Consider the following 24,914-nt stretch of genomic DNA (forward strand, 5'->3'; position numbering starts at 1 on the left):
GACACATGCTCATTATTTTCGTTTTGTATGGTTTTGGGGGTTGAGGGGGATTGGATTTTCTTTCTCGTGCTCATCATTTTAACTTTTTTTTTCATTTTTAAATGTTTTTTATTTATTTTTGGAGAGGGACTAAGCAGGGGAGGGGAAGAGAGAGAGAGGAGGACAGAGGATCCGAAGCAGTCTCCTCGCCAACAGGCTGACAGCAGGGATCCCAATGCAGGGCTCAAACCCACGAACCACAAGACCATGACCTGAGCCAAAGTCTGAAGTTCAACTGACTGAGCCACTCAGGCGCCCCAACACTACTTTTATTAATCCGTTGATTTACTTTGTTTCTTCGGTCTCTGGAACTTTACACAGAGGCTCCCTTCAGTAGAAGGATCAAACAGAGCAAGCACACATAATTCATCCACTATATGAAGGTATGAGTCCCTGGCAGTGTAATCAGCCAATGAGCTACCGCCAGCCACCATCCCCGCCCAGTTCTCTCATTACGTGAGGAAAAGAAGGTCCTGTTCATATGAGCCCCTGAAGTCACATTTCTGTTCCCTGCAGCTGAATGCATTCCACACAGAAGCAACTAGCTTGTTTTCAGGTTGGTAAAAAGAAAACAAACTTTCTGTAGCTAGAAGGCCAGCAGATAATTGCAGTTCATCTCAGTTTGCAGCTCACCTTTCCATTCCATTCATGTGCTGTTTAAAAGAATCTTTAAACTTCAGTTTAAGCATCATGCTTTGAGAACATGTGGCACAAAAAGTGAGTTATTTATCACTGGAAAACAGAATACACTCAGCACCTTACTATTTCTCTACATGTTTGGCTACTCTTATGTGTCTAGAGCTCTTCACCAAACAGTAGTTTGCATCACTCCTTGGACAAATAAAACAGTGAGCCATTCTTGACCCCTTGCCCTGCAGTTGGTACATCAATTCTGCCACAGTCCTTTTGCCTTCAGTGACCCCTCAGTAGCCAGTGGTGTTATATATGTCAAGGAAAGTGCTCCCAGCAGCAGTGTCTTGTACACAGGCCTGGCCCGACTTGGGCATGGCTGCTTCTGTGGAAGAACTGAAGCGAGCTGCGTTATCAGGACTCCTTTGGTCATAAGTGACAGAAACCCAAAGTGAACCAGTTTCAGCCAAGAGGGGGTGTGGCAGATACTGTTGATGCCTTTCTCAATATCACCTGTGCCCTCCTGAGCTTCCCTGCAGCTGTAGACATTTCCCAGTACGCTGTCAGCCTCATACCTCAAAAGCCTGAATCTCTCTGCCTCTCTGCTTTAGAGCTCTCTCTGTCTCCAAGACAGGTTTCCTGGGTGTGCTGCAGGCATGACCTATAGTGCCAGGGAGCAGACACCCTAGGGACAAACCTCAAGTAATGGGGATGGTGGTAAATGCTCCACCTTCCTGTCTTCCGGTGGAATGATTCCTCAGTGTGATCTACAGTTTCCCAGAGGTCCCCAGCAGAATTACCCATACTTAAAGACTGTTTCTTTTCCCTCTCCTTTCATTTGTATCCTCCCAGTAAGAAATAGACTCATGTTGTGCCCATCCACTTGGTAATTGTCACTCACCAATCCAGTTACATGTTACTGTGTGCCTGGGGCTTCTTCTGTTATATAGGTTCCTTAAACTGACAAAGTGACAACAGTAGTAGAAATTTCAAGGGGCTGTGGTAAGAGGTCAAAGATAAGTATTTGGCTTCTTGGTGCTTCTGGGAGACCACACCTGGGAGGGCTCTTCAGCTCACTGCTATACCCCCTCGGGAAAGAACCTCATCCACAGGTGTGAACCCCAATGATAGATGACCTTGCCCCTGGCCAGAAGTTGAGTGACGGACTCAGGGTGGGGGCAATTAGAACCCTGGGATTTTAAAGGTTTTTTTAATGCTTATTTATTTTTGAAAGAGAATGCAATCAGGGGAGGTGCAGAGAAAGAAGGAGACAGAGTATCTGAAGCAGACTCGGATACTGACAGCAGGGAGTCTAACATGGGGCTCGAACCCATGAAGTGTGACATCATGACCTGAGCTGAAGTTAGACACTCAACTGATTGAGCCCCCCAGGAACCCCAGAACGCTGACATTTTAAAAACTAGACTTGGAGAAATAGATTTGGCACTCTCTAAGGAGGTCTGAATTCTGGTTCTGGTTATTTCTGAGGGTCCCCTCCGCCCCTGCCACAATATGAAACTCCAGTGAACCTCTTTGTCATGATTTGGATTGTCTCAAATCCAGACACAGAGACAAGGCTGCAAGTAATGGAATACCTGAGTAGCAGTGGTTCAATCAGTATTTAGTCAGCTCACAAGTCTAGAAACCTGAAGGGAGGTAGTTCCAGATTGGTTCAGAAATTTTATGAAGTTGAAAAACCCCAGGCAATTTCTAGTTCTTTAATCTGCCACTCTCAACAAGTCAGCTTTTCATCTTCATGCTTCTTACCTCATGTTCTCAAAATGGCTGCCACAGCTCCAAGAATCAGGATCTTCCACTAACATCCAAACAAGAAGGAAAAGCAGGGATGGTGGGAAAAAGAGCTTTCCTCTTCTCAAGAAAGAAACTCTCCCAGAAGCCCCAGCAGATTTCCCCTTACATTTTGTTAGCTGTAATTATATCTCATGGTTGCAAAGGAGAAATAAGAAAATCTCCATTTTATAAATGACACCTTTATAAAAAACACCTTGAAAAAGGTAAAGTCATATGACTAAGAAGTGTCTGAGTCAGAACCGTAATCTAGGTCTTCAGCCTCCAAATTCCAGAGGTTTTTTCATGTTCCACTATGCAAGCCAACAGAAAGAGCCAGGCTGCTCATACCATTGCCCCACCCCTGAATGTCCTCATGGATAAGACTCTTATCATGTGCCCCAAATTACAGGCTTCTTTCGGGGTCCTCTTTCCTCAGTTCTGCTCTATTGTAGGTCTGCCTATAGTTTGGGCAAAGAGTAAAATAAATCATATTATGAAATTTTTAAATAAGTTAGTTAATAAATATTTGTACCATTATGTATAAAGATGTGACCCAAAAAAACTTTGTATGCTGACAGAAAGAAGAAAAATTGATAAATGAAAAATGATTAACTGGGAAGAATTATGAAAAAGAAAGTAGCTGTGATCTATGAAAACACTTTATTTTCCCATAACATTTACTTCTATGTTAAATTTTAATTTTTGACACTATAACTATGAACAAAGCAATGCTTGGCTTTTTTAATATTTATTTATTTATTTATTTATTTATTCATTCATTCATTCATTCATTCATTTATTCATTTATTTATTTTGAGTGAGAGAGAGATAGAGCGAGCAGGGGAGGGCCAGAGAGAGAGGGAGACAGAGGATCCCAAGCAGGCTCCACACTGTTAGCAAAGAGCCTCCTATGCGGCTCGAACTCACAATCCGTGAGATCATGACCTAAGCCTAAACCAAGTCGGATGCTTAACTGACTGAGCCACCCAGGCGCCCCTCGATGCTTGTTTTTAATCCAGGAGAGCAGGTGACAAGGTTTGTCCCCTGGGGTGCATACTATGTGATAACTTCTTCCCTCTATGATTTCTTGAGGTCTCCTTAACCCCGGTCCTTCACAGTGACACAGCAGCCATGTTTATGACTCTTCCCTTGGAATGTAGCTTACTTCCGTGAGTAGCCACAGAGAGGAAAAACAGTTTTTCCAAAAAGAAGTAATGTGCAGAGTTATAACTCTACCCACATGAAAAAATCTTTTACATAATTATGCAGAACAGTTTAGCATCTCCTTGTCTGCAAACTCCTCATTTCAAAAAGGGACCTTCATTTCATCTTTGTATAGCTCAACAGCTTTTTCCCCCAAAAGTATTTTCCTTGCAGATATAAAAGAGCTATCTAGCCTTGGAAGTGAAATTCAGACCCCCATCTCCAAAAACATGGTGCCTGTTTCTCTGTCCTCAGAGAAAATGCTGGCATCCACCTCTCAGTCACTCCCAGCTGGGAGAATAAGATTTCATTCATTTATTCGTACATTCATCCATCACTTATTTTATTAAGTGCTTACTATGATTAGGGCACTGTGCTAGATGTTGAGGGTTTAAAAATGAGTAAGATATAGTTCTGTTCACTATGGTCTGGTGGAGGAGACAATAAATAACAAGGTGGTTATTGGATTTATGTGCTGTATTCAAACTGCTATGGGAATTCACAGGACGGTGCCCCTAACTCTCCCATGGTGCTGAGGGCTTCACAGAGAAGGATATGTTTCAGCCCAATGTCCTGAGCTTATACTAAATGCCAGCACCGTTCTTTCCCCACTGTCACTGGGGAGAAAAGAGTGAATAAGCCTATGTTCCTGCCATCAGTACTTACACTGGGGAAAAGAGGGTACAGACCAAGCTAAGTAAACAACTAACAAAGTAATTATATATCCTATTAAGTGATATGAAGACAGACAAAAGGCTGAGTTAGAGAATAAGTTGGGGGAGGTGTGGCAGGAGCAGCATCTCTCCAAGAAGTCAGATTGATAGAGCAAGAAAAGAACATTTCAGACAGAGGGAACTGCATGTGCAAAGGCCCTGGGATGGGAAAGGACATTCTCAGGACTCAAAACAAAAAACAAAAACAAAAACAAAAACAAAAACAAAAACAAAAACAATGCAGTCCCAACACAGTGAAGAAAAGCATCAGACAAGGTGAGAAAGAGAGGCAGAAGCTAGCAGGGACTTCATCGGCTGTTTTGACAAGAAATGCTGATTTTCTTCTAAATGTAGTAGGAACGCTTAGAAGGTTTTAAGCAGTGGAGTTGCCTGATTTCAGCTTTGATGCCCTCCCTCTCACTGTCATGTGGAAAGTGGACCGTACTAGAACGAGCAGAGAAGAAGGGAGAACCATTAAAAGGCTAGAGATGATGGTGCTTGAACAAAGGCATTGACAGTGAAGATAAAGACCAGAAGAGAGGTTTGAAATGTATTTTACTAATAGAGTCAAAAGTAATCTTGCTAACTGATTGGATGTGGGAGGACAAAAAAGCGAAATGTGGTGCTTTGGGGGTGGGAGTGAAGTAATGAGACACATCTTAAGTGCTGGACGTAGAGTCTGACACAAGTAAGCTCTTAGATGGGCCATGAAGAATTACAAATCCAGTGGTGGCATCAGAGGGAAGCATTTCCACAGACCGTGGGGGCTGGTTCCAAACCCAGATCACTGCAGGTTGTGGCACCAATGAACAGTTGAGGCTGCGAGTGGACACATCTCTTCTAGGCCTGTGACTAAGAATGGAGGAAAAGGATCGTAGTTGGGTTTGGAGATTTCCAATATGGAGAGAATTTGAGGGAGCCTGTATCTTATAACAGTCAGAACAACATTTAAACATATTTAGAAGCCAGAGTGACAGGGATGATAAAGGTCAAAAGGAGGTCACTGATGAGCAAAGTCCAGAGGAGAAGATGAAATCTTGCCCATAGAGGCAGGAACACATGTTCTTTCCTCTGAGGAGGAAATAAGCTGATCCCAAAAAAGGTTGTAAGAGGGTCTGTGGGGTTGGGAAGGAGGGGAACGGGGAAAACAGAGGCCACCTGACAGCCTGCCTCACCTTTCTAAAAGTCTTGAACAAGAAACCAGTGATAGAGAACAGGGAAGAGCTGAAAGTAGCACCCAGCAGTGTTGAGGATCCAGCCGAGGTTGGAAATCTTGCTGCCTTGGACATGGCTACTTTGTCAACAAGGTGACTGCTCTGCGGGGGTATTAGTTCTAAAGGACACATGTCTTCAGTTGGGTTTCTCCAGAAGCAAATCTGGATGTGAGGATTTGTGCACAAGTGATTAATGAAGAAAATGTTTCCAGGAAAAACTGGGGAACAAAGATGAGATCTCAGGTCCCATAGAAGGTATTGTCCTTTTGATCTGGAGTGTAAGAACTTATGCCATAGAGTTGTTCTAACCCAGGCAAAGGAGTGGGGCTGTCATACTCCTGTACCTGTCTGTCATTGCTTCAGGGCTGCCCAGGGGAACAAATTTCCAGGGCTTTTGGCTCTCCTTACCAGCTGTAGAGGCCTGCTCCATAGGCCGGAGGGCAGGCCTCAAAAAGAGCATTGAGGTGTTGGAAGCAAATGCCTGGTGAAGCAAAGAGCAGACAACAAATGGGGAAACAGGATCTGAGGGGGTCTGGGCTGGGTTCCATCATTATCTGCCCACACAGCTGTCCTTTATGGCACATAGGCCTCAGCAAAGTTGAGCAAAGTCTAACTACATTGGCATCTTGTATCTAAAAAGCCAAGTTTATTTAAAACAATCTTACAGGGGCGCCTGGGTGACTGAGTCAGTTGAGCGTCCGACACTTGATTTCGGCTCAGGTCATGATCTCACAGTTTGTGTGATCAGGCCCCATGTCAGGCTCTGTGCTGATGGCGTGAGCGTTCTTGGGATTCTGTCTCTCCCTCTCTGTCCCTCCCCTGCTTGTGTTCTCTCTCTCAAAATAAATAAAAACTTTAAAAGAAACCATCATACAAAGTTATATTATTGCAATTTTGAACACTTCTGTTTCTTAGTGGTCATTTTCTATGAGTGTTAAAAGAGACTATTTTTGCAGAGCTTTGGCTGCCTATAAATGTATTTAGAATTACTTTTTCTAGAATTGTCATATGAGACCTCTATAACCTAGCTCTTTTTCAAATATGAGGTAACTCTACTCCCTTTGGTGTTACATGGTAGATGGGGGAGAGTCCTCCTCCAGGGTCTGAGGCAGTAACAGTAGTCACCTGACACAGTACCAGAGATCTGGAATGTAACAGAAACTTCACTGCAGCCTGTGTGCCCTTGAACAAAATTTTTATCCAACTGGAATTGCACCCAAGGTCAGGACCTTTAAAACTGGGGAGAATCACAGTTGCACCATATACTGTTCAGGGCAGTTTCCCAGTCTCCTTTCCTTCCTGTCCTACAAAACTGGGGTTTTCTAACCTAGATCTTGGAACATAAATAAGACAATATACTTGTAAACAACTGGGTCCTCCTAGAGAGAAAAAGGAGTAAACCCCTGACTTGCAGCATGTTGCAGAGGCAGTGCTGTGAATTCAGCACTCTGTCTTCTCTTCCCGGCACATAGGACACTATATTTTCCAGGCTCACTCATTTGGATGGGGCCATGAAACTGAGTTCTGGCCAATACGATGTGGGCCCAATTACTGCAAGCCCACAGTACTCAATGGTCTGTGCACCAGTGCCCATTTGCAGATTGTTGCCAGTTTGCAATAAGCTAATACAGAAATTTTAAAGTAAGTAATTAGGGACTTTTATAGCAATTTGACATTACCACTATATCTGATCAGCATTTCTTTTTCCTAGTAATTCATTTTTGTTGCATTTTTATAAAAGTATTGGTCTGTGATTGATTTAAAAATTTCATCCTGAGAAGGTTTAAGAAGCACTGCTCTAAGCCATTCCAAGCCTGGCCTTTATTTTTTTTTTTATTTTTTAACATTTATTTATTATTGAGAGACAGAGAGACACAGAGTGTGAGAAGGGGAGGGGTAGAGAGAGGGGGAGACACAGAATCTGAAGCAGGCTGTCAGCACAGAACCCGATGTGGGGCTCGAACCCACAAACCGCGAGATCATGACCTGAACCAAAGTCTGTTGCTCAACCAACTGAGCCACCCAGGCGCCCCCTAAGCCTGGCCTTTAAAAGCATCCTATGCAAACCAGACCTGTCTCCCCAATCTGTAGCAATCTTAGAAGCCACTGCTCCTGGATGTCATAGCTGCAAACTGCAGAAGGATCACTAGACCCACATAGGACTCTGACATGAATGACAAATGAATGTTCACCATGTAAGTCTACAGACATTCGGGCTTGTAACTGGCATGGCCTAGGGTCATTTAACTTATACAAGGGATTATTGCCATCTTTCTGGGAGTTGGACCAGCTTGGGCTGGAGGCCCTATTTCCAGAATGGGTGTTTGGCTCCCATGTCTGGCGCCCTTCGGCAGGGATGGCTAGAAGGTAAGTCGGTTGGGGCTGACACCCAGAATGCCTACATGTGGCCTCTCTAGGATGGTGCCTACGTCTTGCCTTGGAAGTCACATAGCATCACTCCTGCTGTATTCTGTGGCCAAAGTAGTCACAAGCCTGCACAGATTCAAGGGAAGAGGACATGGACCTCCCTTGCTATGGGAGGAATGCCGTAAAATTTCTGGCCATATTTTAGTTATTTTTTTAAGGCTGAAATCCTTTTATTTTTTTTAAATATAATTTATTGTCAAATTAGCTAATATACAATGTATACAGTGTGCTCTTAGCTTCAGGAGTAGATTCCCATGATTCATCGCTTATATACAACACCCACTGCTCATCCCAACAAGTGCCCCTGTCAGTATCCATCTGGCCATCTTTTAAAACCACCTCACCAGGATTATGATTTGTGGTTCTGGTTCCATATTATCTTATATTCCTTTCAAGCCATCTGATCCAGAGCCTTACCCATAGCAGGCATCCACTAGGTGTATATTGATGATAGGAGAGGGGGAAGCCAGGAGTATTGCTCCTGTTTTGAGGATAACTGAGTATGTGGTTGTGGGAATTTGAGTTTGCAATAATTCACGAATTCAAAGAGTCACATTTTTTACATTTTAACATCTCTAAAATCGACACTTGTTACAATTTATGACATCTTAAAATAATTTTTAGCACTGCTTTTTCTTTCTTAGGGTACATTAGATGACTGTGTACCATCCACCCAGTAGCTTATCAGTTGAAATACAATAAATGCCAGGGACTCAATATCTACAAGATGGAGCCTTAGCTAATAAGAAGCAATAAAAGGAAAGTAAATGATGGGAAAATGCTTGCTGCCGCTGAGCTAAAACTGATAAGCCGACAAAAAAGGCCTGATGGACAGCTTGCGGTCAGTGCAGTAAGACATTCCTAACATAGTAAGGAACCCAGAAGGACATCATGTCCAAACTCTTGCCCAATAGCTGCCCCCCCCCCACCACAGTTGCTCCAAATGTTCTCAGTGTCTAGACATCCCCCCCCACACACACATATCCCATGCCATAACAGAAAATGCCATAAGCCTTGGAAAGGGGCAGTTGAAGTTCATATCTGGGCTCTGCCATTTCCTCTCTCTGAATTCCTATTTCTTAATCTGAAAAATGGGTAGCTATAATAACACCTACCACCAAGTGAGCCAGTAGGAATAAAGCACAGGGCCAGGCACATAGTACATGACCCATCAATGTTATTTTCCTTCTCTTTTCCTTCACTAAACTCTCCCATTGTTTCAAACTTGTCTATTTTCTTGAAGCCTTGAGATAATCCTCTTTGTTACTTGGTAGGCCTTGAGTCTCTGCTTTGTTAAACAAAATTATTGAGAATGTTCTCAGACTATTTCATATTCCAAGGTCCTAATCCCAAATCTGAAGAATCTGACACAATGGCCCCATTTTAACCTTAGGAATATTGCCATCAAGTCACCCATGGCTTGACTTCCCACTCTTTCTGAAGGTTTTCCCAGCTGTTTCACTAAGCCATTCAAACCAGGGGGAAAGAAGGCACATGGGTGGCTCAGTTGGTTAAGCATCCAACTTCAGCTCAGGTCATAATCTCACAGTTCATGAGTTCAAGCCCCACATCAGGCTCTGTGCTGACAGCTCAGAGCCTGGAGCCTGCTTCACATTCTGTGTCTCCCTGTCTCTCTGCTCCTCCCCATCTCTCTCTCTTTCTCTCTCTCTCTCTCTCTCACTCACTTACTCTCGCTTTCAAAAATAAATAAACATTTTTTAAAAAGCAGGGGGGAAAGAACATATCAAAGAGGCTCCCAATTCAGAGGAAGAAAACAGCCTAAATTCACTCATTTGTTCATTCAGTCATTCAACAAATATCTTTTGAGCATCTACCATGTGCCATAAACTGCACTAAGCCATGAAAATAAAGCACTGAACAAGACAGGCATCCTTATAGTGTTCACAGTCTATGAAAAAGACAATAAATACAAAGTCACTACGAAGAGGGGTGGCTTCACTCAAGGCAGAGAAACCTAATCTAACTGGAGAATCAGAAAAGGAATCTGTATTAAAAGCAGACCCTGGGAGAAACTGGGTGCAGGTAGTTGCTTTGGGAAGCTATCCCTAGGAACAGAAACAAGGGGGCAGGGAGAATGAGATGAAAAGATTTTTGTAAAATCCAGTGAAAGGTACCATAGTGAGCAACTTGCCTTTGTGGGCAACTGAGGCTCAGTCCTGGTGGGGACCCTTTAAGAAACCCGTGGGGAACACACCTCAGGGTTACCCCACTAGAGGACAGGAAGCCACAAGTATTTACCCACTGTGGAAGGTATTTACTTCCATTCCTTGAGGGCTGCCCCCAGGAGCATTAATGCACATACTTCTGAGTTGTATCAACATCAGTGTTTCTTGGCCAGGCACTACTGACATTTGTCCTTTGTTGTGTGTGCAGGGGGTAGGTCCTAGACATTATAGGTTGTTCAGCAGCATCCCTGGCCTCTACCCACTGGATGCCAGTAGCATTCACACACACACACACACCAAAGTATGACAACCAAAAATCTCTCCAGATACTGCCAAGTGTCCCCTTGTCTACATGCAGCTGAGCGAAGCTCCAGTGCCAGAACATTCCCTTAGTTCGAGGAAGAAAAGGATGCTGGAGATGAGGGGTAAGCTGTGGGGACATGGGGCTGAGTATCAACAGTAGCCACTGCAACTCCCCCCAGGAAGTGACAGTGGTTAAGCTGTGACTTGAAGAATGAGTAGGAATTCCCCTTCAAAACTGGAAAACAAGACTGGAAGCACACTTGTTTTGTTGATGATGGAACCCCCAGTGACATGTAGTAGGAGCTCAATTCAAACTTAGGCTGCTTCACATCAAAAGAAATGTGAAGAAACATAACCTAGGTGAGCAAAGGGACAGAGTTCCATGAAAACCTTCTGTCTTAAATATACCACCCTCACTCGCAGAGGGCACAGCCGCATAGGCACAGGGCTTAGCAAATGGAATATGCTTGGCTGACTTTCAGTTCCACTTGCCCCCTTGTTTACCCCCATGTATATCCAGGAGCCCTGCCATAGGCCCCACCCTGCACCCACCCCTCCTTCCTTCATACCTCCAAATCAGCATGTACAAAAGTCTGTGGTGTGTGGGGAAGAGGCTGTAGTGTATAATGGAGGAGGGTTGTCACAACACACAGCTTAATAAACAACTTTAAGCTATTGTCCTGATTTCTTTGGCTCCTCCTGCTGTGAGTACCACTAACTACCTTTCTCCCCAGACCTGCATTCTGCCATGTTGCTCTTTCTGACCTGCTCTCAAGTCTCTTTGTAGTTGTCTCTACCTGTGGTTCTGTCTGCACTTGTCTCTCTTCGCTTTTTGTCTCTCGGTCAGTCTCTGTCTCCCCCTCCCCAACTTTTGATCATTCCTTCCAATTTTTTGTCTCCCCCTTTATTATGTTCTCCCTCCATCATGGCATCCCACCCAGGGCCATTTGTCCTGCATTAAAAGGTTTGGAGGGGGGCGCCTGGGTGGCTCAGTTGGTTAAGCATTGGACTTCAGCTCAGGTCATGATCTCATGGTTCATGAGTTTGAGCCCCCTGTTGAGCCCCGCGTTGGGCTCCACACTGGCAGTGCAGAGCCTGCTTGGGATTCTCACGCTCTCCTCTCTCACTGCCCTTCCTCTCCTCATGTTTTCTCTCTCCCTCTGAAAATAAATAACCTTTTAAAAATATATTTTTTAAAAGGGTTGGGTTAGAGGGGTGCCTGGGTGGCTCAGTCAGTTGAGCGTCTGACTCGGTTTCGGCTCAGGTCATGATCTCATGGTTTTGTAGGTTGAAGCCCCACATCAGGCTCTGTGCTAGCAGTGTGGAGCTTGCTTGGGATTCTCTCTCTCCCCCTTCTCTCTCTGCCCCTCCCCCACTTGTGCTATCTCTGTCTCTCTCAACATAAATAAACTTTAAGTTTTAAAGGTTTGGAGAGGCAACTCTAATCCCTGAAACAAACATGCTCATTTGCTGGGTCCCTCTCACCCCATTTCCTACTCCACAGGTGGAAAGGTGTGGCCTTCTGCATTTATAAGGGCCAAGAGTCAATGTAGGTTTAGGGTTTGAAAAGAAGGCTGGCTTTTTAGGTGAACCTGGAAGAGGTGAAGGAAGTTTCTGTGATGTCCATGAGTTGGCAGTTTGGTTGGAAGCCACAACTCCGTTATGTAATAGAGCCTAGTTTGCCTCCTGTGTGCATCTGTTTCCTTGAGGACCATATCAGGAGGTAGGGTGGGGGAGATAACGACTATTAAAAGATTAATTTGGATATTCCTAAGTCCGTGTAAGAACTTTCTTTTAAGTTTGTATTTTTAAAATCACCTCAGAACTAGGCAGAAGAAGAATAACTGTAAAGTTTCTAAGGGAGGCATCTGCCTGTCATGCTAAACCAAATGGCTTTAGAGCAGTAAGCCAGAGGGTTAGAAAAAAACATCCACAGTTAGATCATGTCAAGCCTTAGAGAATCTGCTATGCACCGAATACAATTCTAGGTGCTGTAGGTACCTCAGTAGACAAAACAGGAATCCCTGCCCTCTTGGATCTTATATTCTAGGAAGAACCTCCAGCTCCAAGCCTGGGCAAGTAAGTGAGTGATGAGGTAGGGAATTCTGGGTTGGGGCCACTATGGAAAAAGCATGTTTGGGGGCAGAAAACAAAGTTTGGCTTGGACAATGTTAAGTTTGTGACGCCTATTAAATCTCTAAATGGAGATATAAAAGAAGTTGGACATCCAAATACAGAGTTCAGGAAAGAAGTCCAGGCTGTGATCCAAATCTGGGGATCACCATTGCAGAGGTAGTATTTAACACCAGGTGGTTAGATGAGATTTCCCAGAGAAGGAGTGTAACTAGAGCAGAGATAGGGTCAAAGTGCTGAACCCTGGAGCATGACAACATTTAGAAGTGCAGGGGAGACTGAGGATTGGGGAAGGGATGGGGGCTAGTGTTTCATAGGCCCAGCACTTCCATTTTGCAAGGTGGAAAGAGTTCTGTGGATGGAGGGAAGTGATGGCAGCACAAAAATGTGAATGTACTAAATGCTACTGAGGTATAGCCTTAACAATGGTTAATATGGGGGGCATGTGACTGACTCAGTCAGTGGAGCATCTGACTCTTGATCCCAAGGTCATGAGATCAAGCCCCACGTTAGGTGTAGAGATCACTTAAATAAATTTTTAAAAAGTTTTGAAAACTTTAAAAAATGGTTAATGTGGTAAATTTTATGTCATATCTATTTTACTACAACTTTTAAAAAAGGAAGAGAGAGAGAGAGAAATGGGTACAAAAGCCCAAATGAAAGCAGTGTTTCCAGAAGGCAGGAGGAGTCAATCAAGTCAAATACTGCTGAGAAATCAACAAAGAGTTAACCCTTGGTTTTGACAATGTGGAGAGTGGCAGTGACTTTGAGAACAAAGCAGGTGGAGGTAAATGCTTGCTTGAAGTAGGCTCAAAGACATCAGGAGGATGAGTTAGGCAACATGGAGAAGGTGGCTAACTCCTCAGGCAGCAGAAAAATGGGGACAGGGGCCATAGAAGGAGGCTTATTTTAACACAAAAGATAACACATCAGAGTTCAAGGCTGAGGTTGAAATGGTCCCACAGAGAGAGAAAGACTGATGAAACAGGAAAGGGGACACTTTTTGCAGTGGGGCTAAGCCCTGAGCAGCTCCAAACGGTGGGGACCTGATTTACAAGGTGGCGGCACTGGCCTCTGTAGGCGCAAAGACAGCTGACTGGTGTGACAAGAGGGGATGAGGCATGGGATTCGGAGGCAAGCAGGTTGCTTTGCTTGCCAGGGGGATGTGCTTTTCTGATGGAGAATAACTTTGCACTGAAATAAGAAACAGGTTGGCAGCTAAGAGTGAGGACTAAGGAAGAAGTATGGGAATTTCAAGAAGGTTTAAAATAGCCCTCTTAGAGAGAGAGAGGGAATTGCCCTGGAAAACATAGTTGGGCTGTGAGGTAGTTCTTGGGGCCCAATTAAGGTCATAAATTTCAAGTGAGACCAGGATCACTTTTCATCTGAAGATATATTATTTTTATTAATATTTTCTTACTAGTGTGTAATTTCAGTTTTGATTTCCTCTTTTATTCATGTATTATATACATGAATTTTAAATTTTTTTTTAATGTTTATTCACTTTTGAGGGAGAGAGAGAGCATAAGCAGGGGACAGGCAGAGAGAGAGAGAGAGAGAGAGAGAGAGAGAGAGAGAGAGAGAAACATAGAATGTGAAGCAGGCTCTAGGCTCTGAGCTGTCAGCACAGAGCCCAGTGTGGGGCTGGAAGTCATGAACCACAAGATATGACCTGAGCCAAAGTAGACGCTTAACCGACTGAGCTACCCAGGTGCCCCTATACACGTGCATTTTTTACATATTTCTAAGAAGTTAGGAGTATTTTTAATACAAATATAAGCCACTAAAGTATATCAATCATGAATCTCTAAGTACTGACAACATTTTATCAAAATATAGAAAGCAGAGACTATTTTAAATACACAAAAGTTCTGACAAAACACCTCTTTGGAATTGGAGAAAATGTTAAAATGGATTAAAAAAGACTTTAAAAATGTTAAAAATTGATACAAAAGACTGTAGTATTACAGTTATTAAACCCAACTGTCTATATATCTATACTATACTATACTATATCTATATCTATACTATATAAACTAAATATACTATATCTATGTATCTATACTATATATAGTATAGATATGTAGACAGACTAGAGAGCGACATACATGATTATACATGTTACACACACACATAAATTTTTTTAAAATTTTTTTAATGTTTATTTATTTTTGAGAGACAGAGTGATCGGGGAGGGGCAGAGAGAGAGGGAGACGCAGAATCCGAAGCAGGGTCTAGGCTCCAAGCTGTCAGCACAGAGCCCGCTGCGGGGCCCAAACCCACGAACTGCGAGATCATGACCTGAGGCAAAGTTGGATGCTTAACCAACTGAGCCACCCAGGTGCCCTCACACACACAAATTTTTGTAAATTCTATATTCATTTCTTACTGCAATGAAATATTTTAAAAAGTGTTAAGGTACACGAGACCAATAAAACCTGAAATCCCCACATTTAGTACTTGCATATTCCAAGTATGACCCAGATGCTAAAAAAACAGAAGTTAACAACAACAAGAAAACACTAAAACTATTAGGAAAACTCTGAAATACTCTGCAAATAACTCAGGGGCTGAAGAATAAATGAAAATTACAAGTACAACCCATTTATAAATTAACCACATTGAAAGCAATGCACATTCACAGGAAAATTCATAGCCCTAAAGCTCTGCTTCTTTTTTTTTTTAATTTTTTTTCAACGTTTATTTATTTTTGGGACAGAGAGAGACAGAGCATGAACGGGGGAGGGGCAGAGAGAGAGGGAGACACAGAATCGGAAACAGGCTCCAGGCTCCGAGCCATCAGCCCAGAGCCTGATGCGGGGCTCGAACTCACGGACCGCGAGATCGTGACCTGGCTGAAGTCGGACGCTTAACCGACTGCACCACCCAGGCGCCCCTAAAGCTCTGCTTCTTGATGCAAGAAGCTACAAAATAATGTGGCTGTATTTTTCAATCACCATGAAGGCAAAAAATAATAAGGCTTACTGAGGTAATGAGGAAACTTCTGCAGGGTATATCTTCTTATTTGGATGATACTTTTTTTTTAAATTTTTTTAACGTTTATTTATTTTTGAGACAGAGACAGAGCATGAATGGGGGAAGGTCAGAGAGAGGGAGACACAGAATCCGAAACAGGCTCCAGGCTCCGAGCTGTCAGCACAGAGCCTGATGCGGGGCTCGAACTCACGGACCGCGAGATCGTGACCTGAGCCGAAGTCGGCTGCTCAACCGACTGAGCCACCCAGGCGCCCCTGGATGATACTTTTGAGAGCCAATTTAGTAAGTTCAAATACTTCTTGCTTAGGAACAAATGACTCAAAGTGGAGGCCAGTAGCAGTCAACACTTGGTCCAAAACCATCACCATAACATCTCATCCTGTCCAGTCTCTTGTATCTCAAGGACATGGCCAGACTAAGAGAGCATCTTGCCTTGTTTCCAAGGTCTGGAGAATAACAAAATAAGGGATTCTGTCTTTCCCTTCTTTGTCTATGCCCATATGAATAGTCCTTCTTTCATTTTTAAGTGTCTAGTGATGGATGCTCAATTAGGTTCATCCACACAGGCAGGTTAGATATGAGGAAGAAAAGCCTCTGACTCCACCCTAATTCTTTGGATCAACTGAAATATCTTTAGGAATACAAACAGCATAAATATGGAAGATTGCAAATGTACAAGAGTCACAGGAACAGTTGCCTTGAAGGGTAAAATGCATCACTGAGTCAGAGAAAATGAAGTAGAGAAGTACAATACGTGCATTGAGTTCACAGGAAATGCACTGAGTTGATTCAACACATACTGCCAGGCACTGGAGAACAAGATCTGACACCTGTCTTCAAGGATCTCACAGCTGATAGAGGCTCTCATACAATGTTGATCAAAGCTGTCCTCCTTAGTGGTGAGAAAAGAATTGAAATCTAGAGTGATCTAGTGAAAAATGTATGTGGAATTATTTGAAAAGTTATAAAGCACCAAATTCTATAGTATTATTTCTACTATTTATTACTTAATCATAATGGTCTCCTTAATAGATAAATAGAAGTTGGCAAAGTAAGTCCTGCTGGCTGTGTTTGTAAACAAAGGTTTAGTGGACCAAAGCCACACCCATTCATTTACATACTGCCTATGGATGCTTTCCCCTACAAAGGCAGAGTAGAGTAGTTGTAACAGAAATGACATGGACCAACAGGAGCCCCAATGTTTACAGCAGTAATATCATTGCTACTCAGCAATGAAAAAAGAATGAAATCTTGCATTTGCAACAATGTGGATGGAACTAGAGGGTATTATGCTAAGCAAAATAAGTCAGAGAAACTCAAATATATTATTTCATTCATAGGTGGAATTTGAGAAACTCAACAGATGAACCTAAGGGAAGTGAAGGAAAAATAAGATAAAAACAGAGAGGGAGGCAAACCATAAGAAACTATTCTGATACAGAGAACAAACTGAGGGATGCTGGAGGGGAGGTAGTTGGGGGCATGGGTTAAATGGGTGATGGGCATTAAGGAGGACATTTTTGGGGATGAGCACTGGGTGTCATATATAAGAGATGAATTACTGGGTTCTACTCCTAAAGCCAAGACTACACTGTATGTTAACTAACTTGAATTTAAATTAAAAAAATGGTGCAGCCCACAAAGCCTAAAATATTTACTATCTGCCTTTTACAGCAAAAGTTTGCTGACTTCTGATACATAGTGTCATTCACATGTTCCCTGGGTTACTCATTTCTTCTAAATCTTCTTTCTTTTCCCTGTGGGGAATAACTGTATTTGCTTTCTTATGTGAAAATGACCACCTTCATTCATACAAATCCTTTATAATCATGTGAAAAACATGGGATGGTATGTTCTCAACTGTTCCAAAAATACATAGAATTATATTTATGTAGTAATACATTTAACACAGAATTATAATTATTGTTTGTTTCTATCTTACTGAATTATTAGAAATAAAATTTTGCTTTTACAAATGAAAAAATGTATTCTACAATGTGGTAACTTGCTTTTTTCTGGTTTTTTTAAACGAGAGCTCTTTTCCCCCTTAAATTGTGACAGTCTGTCTTGTAGAAGAAATAATTGCTTTGTGTTAAGGTGACTTGCTTTATTCTGTTTTATTATTGCCAAGCAACCTCATCTTAAATCCCAAAGTTCTAACTTCTTTTAATAGACATAGAGGTATTATCTGAGTTCCAAGAATTTATATTAAGCTCTTACAAAGCGTATTATGAATGTAGCCCACACGAACACTGAAATATAACTCTGGGACAGCTGCATTAACCCAAGGTTGGTTTCAGTTACCACTTAATCTTTGAATATAGAAAATATCCAGCAGTGAAAAACTCTTTGAGAAACTAACATATCAGGGGAGCCTGGTTGGCTTAGTCAGCTGAGCGTCCGATTCTTGGTTTCAGCCCAGGTCATGATCTTGTGGTTCGTGAGATCAAGGCCTGTGTTGGACTCCTTGCTAGTGGTGTGGAGCCTGCTTGGGATTCTTCCTCTCCCTCTCTCTCTGCCCCTCCCCTGCTCATGCTTAGTCAGTCTCTCTCTCTCTCTCTTTCTCTCTCTCAATAGGTAAATAAACTTTAAAAAAAAAAAGAAACTAACATATCAGTTGGCATTGGATTAGTCCCAGATAGGCCTTGGTGATCATCAAAACCCTGCAGCCACAGCCATGTGACCTAACGAAGAGAGCATCATGAACTTTCTTCTTCCCTGCCGAGTAGTACTTTTTATGTATTCTAAAAACTATTACTCCACCTAGAATCAACAGGTTTTCTGTCCCTTGACATTTGAAGTAGTGTTAGGAAAAAACCTTCAGCTTATTTTTGAACTAGAACTTAGGCCCTGAAAAAAGTAAGAACTAGGCAAATTTTAGCTTTGAAAACCTCAACGATAGTGATACTTAATATTCACAGTCCTCTTCATTACTGCCATTTGGACATATCACTCCTGTAGTCTGTGACTCCTCTTCGAATAGTTTGTTCTACTCACCATCCATTGAGTGTTTTGGGGAGTGTTAGATCACCTGCTGCCATGGCTGATATTGTCCCAAAATAGAAGCGAAAAGCAGCGTAGGCCAAGCAAGGCCTTAGACAGAAACATATGCATTAACATGAGAATATTTTGGAAAGAAGATAAGGGGAATGTCCTCAGGATAAAGGAAGTAAGAATCCTGCTTATTTAGAGAAAGATGCTAGAAATATTCTTGCTAATTTTGAATATATTTTATGTCCACACTTTCTTTATCTGAAGAGTTTAGCCATTAGCAATCTACTTCTAGGGCATAGCCAAGCTTTAAAACCATGATTGGTGCTTTTCCCATTAATAGATTTTATGCATTGATTTGTGTCCCCTCAAAATTCATATGTTGAACTATTAACTCAGAATGTGACTTTATTTAGAAAGAGAATCATTGAAAATGTAATCAGTTAAGATGAGGTCTTACTACAAGAGTATGGTGAGCCCCGAATCCAATATGACTGGTGTCCTTATTAAAAGGAGAGATTTGGGGGCGCCTGGGTGGCGCAGTCGGTTAAGCGTCCGACTTCAGCCAGGTCACGATCTTGCGGTCCGTGAGTTCGAGCCCCGCGTCAGGCTCTGGGCTGATGGCTCGGAGCCTGGAGCCTGTTTCCGATTCTGTGTCTCCCTCTCTCTCTGCCCCTCCCCCGTTCATGCTCTGTCTCTCTCTGTCCCAAAAATAAATTAAAAAACGTTGAAAAAAAAAAGGAGAGATTTGGACACAAACACACACACAGGGAGAACGCCATGTGAAAATGAAGGCAGAGATCTGGGTAATGTATCTACCAGCCAAAAAAAACCCACAAAGGTTGCCATCCAACCAGCAGAAGCTAGAGGAGAGGCACAGTACAGAGTCTCCCTCACAGCCCTCAGAAGGAACCACCCTGCCAACACCTTGATCTCCAACTTCTAGCCTCCAGAACTAGAAGACAATAAATCCCTGTTGTTTAAGCTCCCAGGTTTGTGTACATTGTTCTGGCAGCTCTAGCAAATGAACAGAGTCCCCATCAGATTCAGAGCCATGCTGTTACAGATACGTAGAATCTGATGGGGAATCCTCACAAAAGCATAATAGTCAACTTTGTAAGAAAAAATGGTTTGCAGACTTCAGCTATGATCAAGTCCGTAAGACATGAATAAAGTGGAAAAGAATGTACACATAATAAGGCTAAAACATATCTAATGTTTCTATATTGAATGTGGTTAAGTGTTTTATTCCACTGCATAATCTTTAAGGTAGGTAGTACTGTTATTTTTCCCATTTTAGAATTGTAGAAACTGAGATACCAAGAAATTAAGTTAATTGCCTGAGCTAGCCTGGTGGCACAGCGGTGATGCTCTGTCAGCCTGACTCCCCAGTGCACACACCAACCTCTCTGTGACACAGCCTCCCAACATTCTGGCACATACACGTTTATATTTTGTCTCTCTGTTTCTGCATGTGGGAAGTTGGAGGCAATATTTGTTTCCAAGACAAAAGCCTGTAGTCATTTAAAGACACTGGGGGTCCAGAATTGGGGGAATTGATTTTTAATGCTCTTAGAAGCAATTAATTATCATATGTTCTAATTGTAGGTACACGACCTTTTTAAATTCTTGCTATAATTCTGAGAGGTAGGAGTTATTTGCTTTTTTAAAAAAGACGAGGAATCCATAAGGAAAGATTTTGTACATACGTCACATTAATAAGATCAGGTACCAAGGTAATCTATGGCATAAGTAGGAGAGACTCATTGCTTTTCAAAGCAACTGATAAGCTTTTAGGCAAAGACACTGATTATATAAAAATAGAGTAATCCTTGTCCCAAATCCGAGGCAAAATTATGAAGCCCGTGAAACTGAGGTTCTGTGTCCTGATGCCTCTTGTTTTTTGTTCCTGTCTTCAATAAAACTGGCCTTAGGAAGGAAGAGAGGGAGGGAGGGAGGGGGAGAAGATGAATCCAGGTCTTAATTTGTGTTCCCTGGAGGCAGAGCCTGCGATGGGACTCCTGGTCTCATGGTTGTGGTGGGGGTGCTGTGGGGAGAAGGGCTGAGAGGGAAACAGGATAGGAAAGGTAGATGTTTTGCAAGAATGTGGTCTCAGCTGGAGACCAACTTTAGCCTGATGCAGTAAAGGGCTGTGGAGCTAAAAATGGCAAAAAAGCAATAAGGGACAGCATTGGCACCCCCATGTCTTTCCTGGGGGATTTGAGATAGGAGAATCTACATTGAACCAAGAGCAACTCTGGAGAAGGAGCACCCAAACTCACAGGAGCTGGAGGGCTAATGCACTGACTAGTAAAAGAGATCTGGGTAGAACACCAACAGCATTCACTAGACTTAAAGAACTTGTCCTCCAAGTTCCTTTTCAGATGTCATTTCCACCAAGAAGCCACCCTGAACCTCCAGTGTGGGTCTGAGAGAATACCCCATTTTTTAAGTCTGCCTTCATACAGCAAGACCAGACTTTCATGCATTTTCCTTGGACTCTAGCAAGCCAACAGGCTTGTCATAGTAAAAGTACTGGATTTCTACAACTACAGCCAAATAACATGGGGGTTAAGGGCACCTGCCCCTCACGCAGTCAAAACTCCAAGTATAACTTTTGACTCCTCAAAAACGTAACTACTAGGAGTGTACCGTTCACCAAAAGCCTTACTGATAATATAAGCAGTCAATTAACACATATTTTGTTATATGTAGTATATACTGTATTCTTACATTACAGTAAGCAAGAGAGAAGAAAATGTTAAAATCATAAGGAAGAGAAAATACATTTACAGTAGTGTACTGTAAAAAAATTCACATATAAGTGGGCCCACGGAGTTCAAATCCATGTTGTTCAAGGGTCAACTGTAATACAAAATCGGAAGGAGGTCTAGCTGTATCTGGTACATCAAAGATATCCTCCCCAGTGGCATGAAGATTTGCTTCCCTGTCTTTCCCCTATCTTTTGTTAGTCTGCTTTCTACAGTGGCCTTCCTCAACCTCCATTACTTTTTTCTCTTCTTCTGTTCTTTATTGCCTTCTGTGACTCCACCCAAGAGTATAGAGTATATCATGGACTTCATTTTCTGACATTGTGCAGGGCCAACTTCAAAATGACAGACCACAAGATGGGGCTGTGGGCTAAGGGTCCCACCTCAAACAAGGCAGCCATGCTTTGATCTACTGTATATAATTGGCCTTCCACATGAGCTATTGTTCGAAGATAGGGCTTAATAACTTTACAGAGATTCAAAACCACTGGTCTACACCACAGCTGGAATTTATAGCGTTTCATTTGCACAAGTTGAATCCTTCTGGAGACCCTGGATTCTTACTTTTCTGCCATGGACCCTTGTGTGTCTAGTAAAGCCTACGGGTCCCTTCTCAGAATAATGCTTTTAATGCATAAAATAAAACACATAATACTACAAACCTAATCAATTATATCAAAATATTAAAGATAAATCTGTGATATACATGCTGATTTATTAATGCATTCACTGATAAAATCTAGAGGTAGTCCCATTAACTATCATAATTTCCAATTGATGAGCATAAAGTGTTTCAACAACTGCAATAATTATAATGTCCTTGGAAAATACCTGTTCCACTGGTGATAAAGTTACAGATCAATGCCTAATATTGCTGCGGTTCATTGCCTATATTCATAATAGAGATAAATACTAAATTTCAGTTAGAAGATCATGAAAAGAAAGAAGTCCTTAAGCCCCTAAATTAACTCCAGGTTAAGAAGCGCTGGCATAGGTAGAATTTAGAAGATGAGTATCATGTCAGTCTTACAAACTGCTATGTAGCTTGTACAAACAAACACACATATACACAGAACGTAAGAGACATTTCTGTGCTGCATTTCGTCAAGTTGAATGCCATAACTAGTGACTTGGCTCCCAGGAAGCCCCAAGATTATCTTTCAGGGTCTAGTTCACCTTACAGCCCTTGGAAACAAGGTCAGACACTAGACAGATGCCCAGAATGTCCTTGAAAATTAAAAGTAAAGCATTTTCAGGAACATGTACATTTATAAAATCCCCACAAATTTGGAATATGAAAATTGAGTGATAGAAAATCACTTGCCAACACAGTGTGAACTACGTGGTTTGCGAGATGTTAATTGCAATTGGCACTTTGGGGCCTGGTGTAAGATGTGTTGTTCTTTATCTCCAGAGTTGTTTCTGACCTGCTTTCTCCCTGACCACCCCACAAGAAAAAAAGGAGGAAAAAACCTTTGAATTTGTTCTAAGTGTTTTCCTGAGTACTTTTAATTAAACCATTTTGAAAGATAATGTGCTTTCATAAAAATTGTAATGGCACTTTATGTCAGCAAGCAATTATGACCTAGATTGAACAAATTTGGACTTGACTCATTTTTCTATTAATATAGTAATAATCCCTCATGAATATTCATAATTTCTTCATTCTTACTGTTTTTACACATCTCCCTTAGATGAAATAGCTTAAAATTTGCACTTTATCATGGAGAAAATAAGCATAGTTAATTTCAAACAGGTAATGTAAATTTTTACCAAACTTGGGTTAGTTTTCTTCATTGATTTTTGTGTAAACATATTTTATTCTCAAATTAACCTCAAGTCAAACAAGTCTCAATTTTTTTTATTTTTAGGGTTTTTTTAAGTTTATTTTTTTATTTATTTTGAGATAGAGAGAAAGAGCAGGGGAGGGACAGAGAAAGAGAGAGAGAGAGAGAGAGAGAAAGAGAGAGAGAGAATCCCAAGCAGGCTCCACACTCTTAGTGCAGAGCCCAGTGCAGGGCTCAAACCCACAAACCGCGAGATCATGACCTGAGCCAAAATCAAGAGTCAGACACTTAACTGACTGAGCCACTCAAGCACCCCAAACGAGTCTTAATTCTTGAAGACTATCTAACACATCATGTTCTTTTTTCCCACTCCCATACGATCTCTCTTCTCTAATAAAAGAATTGTTTATTCATTCCTTAGCTACTCATATGTTCTAAACTTCAATTTATTTGTTCAACAAATATTTACTGAGATTCTCCTCTCTGACAGGCAGTGAATTAGACCTGGGAATGCAACAATAAATCAGACATGTTCTGATCCCTGAGGGTTTCACAGTGAGAAAGACAGACCTAACCAGACAGACCTAACCAGACCAGTTAGAAAGACCTAACCAGACTGCTGGTACAATAGAAACAGGAGCTGAATGCTGTGGAAGTACTGAGGAACTCACCATTAATCTGCATAAGGGATTAAGGTAAGACTTCAAAGAGGTAATGATTTTTGGATTGGGTTCTGAAGGATGAGTAGGAGTTTTCCAGGTGGAGAAGCCTGGAAAAAGACTCTCCAGTTCTGAGATATAGAATGTTTAGAAAACAAAATTTTGTTAAAAATTTAAAAAGCAAACCTAAATATATCAAACCAAAAATTGAATGATAAGCATACATATGAACTGCATGAAAACAGTTGACTCTAGGAATGGGAGAAAAAAAATGGGGAAAGAGATTTCAAGTTGAGCTATAATACCTCTTCTATATAAAACCTAAATTTGGGGCACCTGGGTGGGTCAGTCAGTTAAGCCTCCAACTCATGATTTCAGCTCAGGTCATGATTTCACAGTTGTGAGATAGAGCCTCACAACAGGTTCCGTGCTGGGCATGGAGCCTGCTTAAGATTCTCTCTCTCTCCCTCCCTCTGCTCCTCCCCTGCTCACACACAAATGCTGTCTCTCTCTTTCTCTCAAATTAATTAATTAATTAATTTGATGAGATGTTAGTAATTAGCAAATTTTTGTTTGTGGGTACAAAAGTATTCATTATATTGGTCTCCATACTCTTCCATATTTCTAAAAAACTGTCAAAATTAAAAATAAGTAAATAATGAAAAAATACAAAAGACATTAATTTAAAGTGGAGAAGGTTAAGGTAGCTAATAAATTCAAATAGAAGAAAGACAGAGATAATCTTTTATCCATTCCTTATAAGGAAATATTCCCCAACTCATAAATTGCAGATCTGCCAGGAGTTCCTAACATTTTACTTGGTCCACCTCCAAACCATTTGCCAACATAATGCCTCCCCTCTTTGAACCCCCACCCCTACACCTCCAATTTCCACCTCCTGAATCAAGAATGTTAAAATTAAAATGTATAAAAATAGATACCAATGTAAATACAATGACATATCAGGGAGGTAAAGTATTATATTAAGTTGCTAATGAGCTGGTGATTAAATCAGGGAGGTCATATTACACAGGTAAAATTACAGAACAAGACTGAAATGAAAATAATTT

At 41.7% G+C, this 24,914-nt stretch overlaps 1 protein-coding gene across 2 annotated transcripts in view; it reads right to left on the minus strand.

Annotated features, from left to right (window-relative positions):
• SMPX (small muscle protein X-linked) overlaps positions 1-24,914 on the minus strand; it is a 104,371-nt gene that overhangs the window by 23,915 nt on the left and 55,542 nt on the right. The window lies entirely within an intron of this gene.

This window comes from Prionailurus viverrinus, chromosome X, assembly GCF_022837055.1.
Source record: "Prionailurus viverrinus isolate Anna chromosome X, UM_Priviv_1.0, whole genome shotgun sequence".
NCBI classification, from domain to species: Eukaryota; Metazoa; Chordata; class Mammalia; order Carnivora; family Felidae; genus Prionailurus; species Prionailurus viverrinus.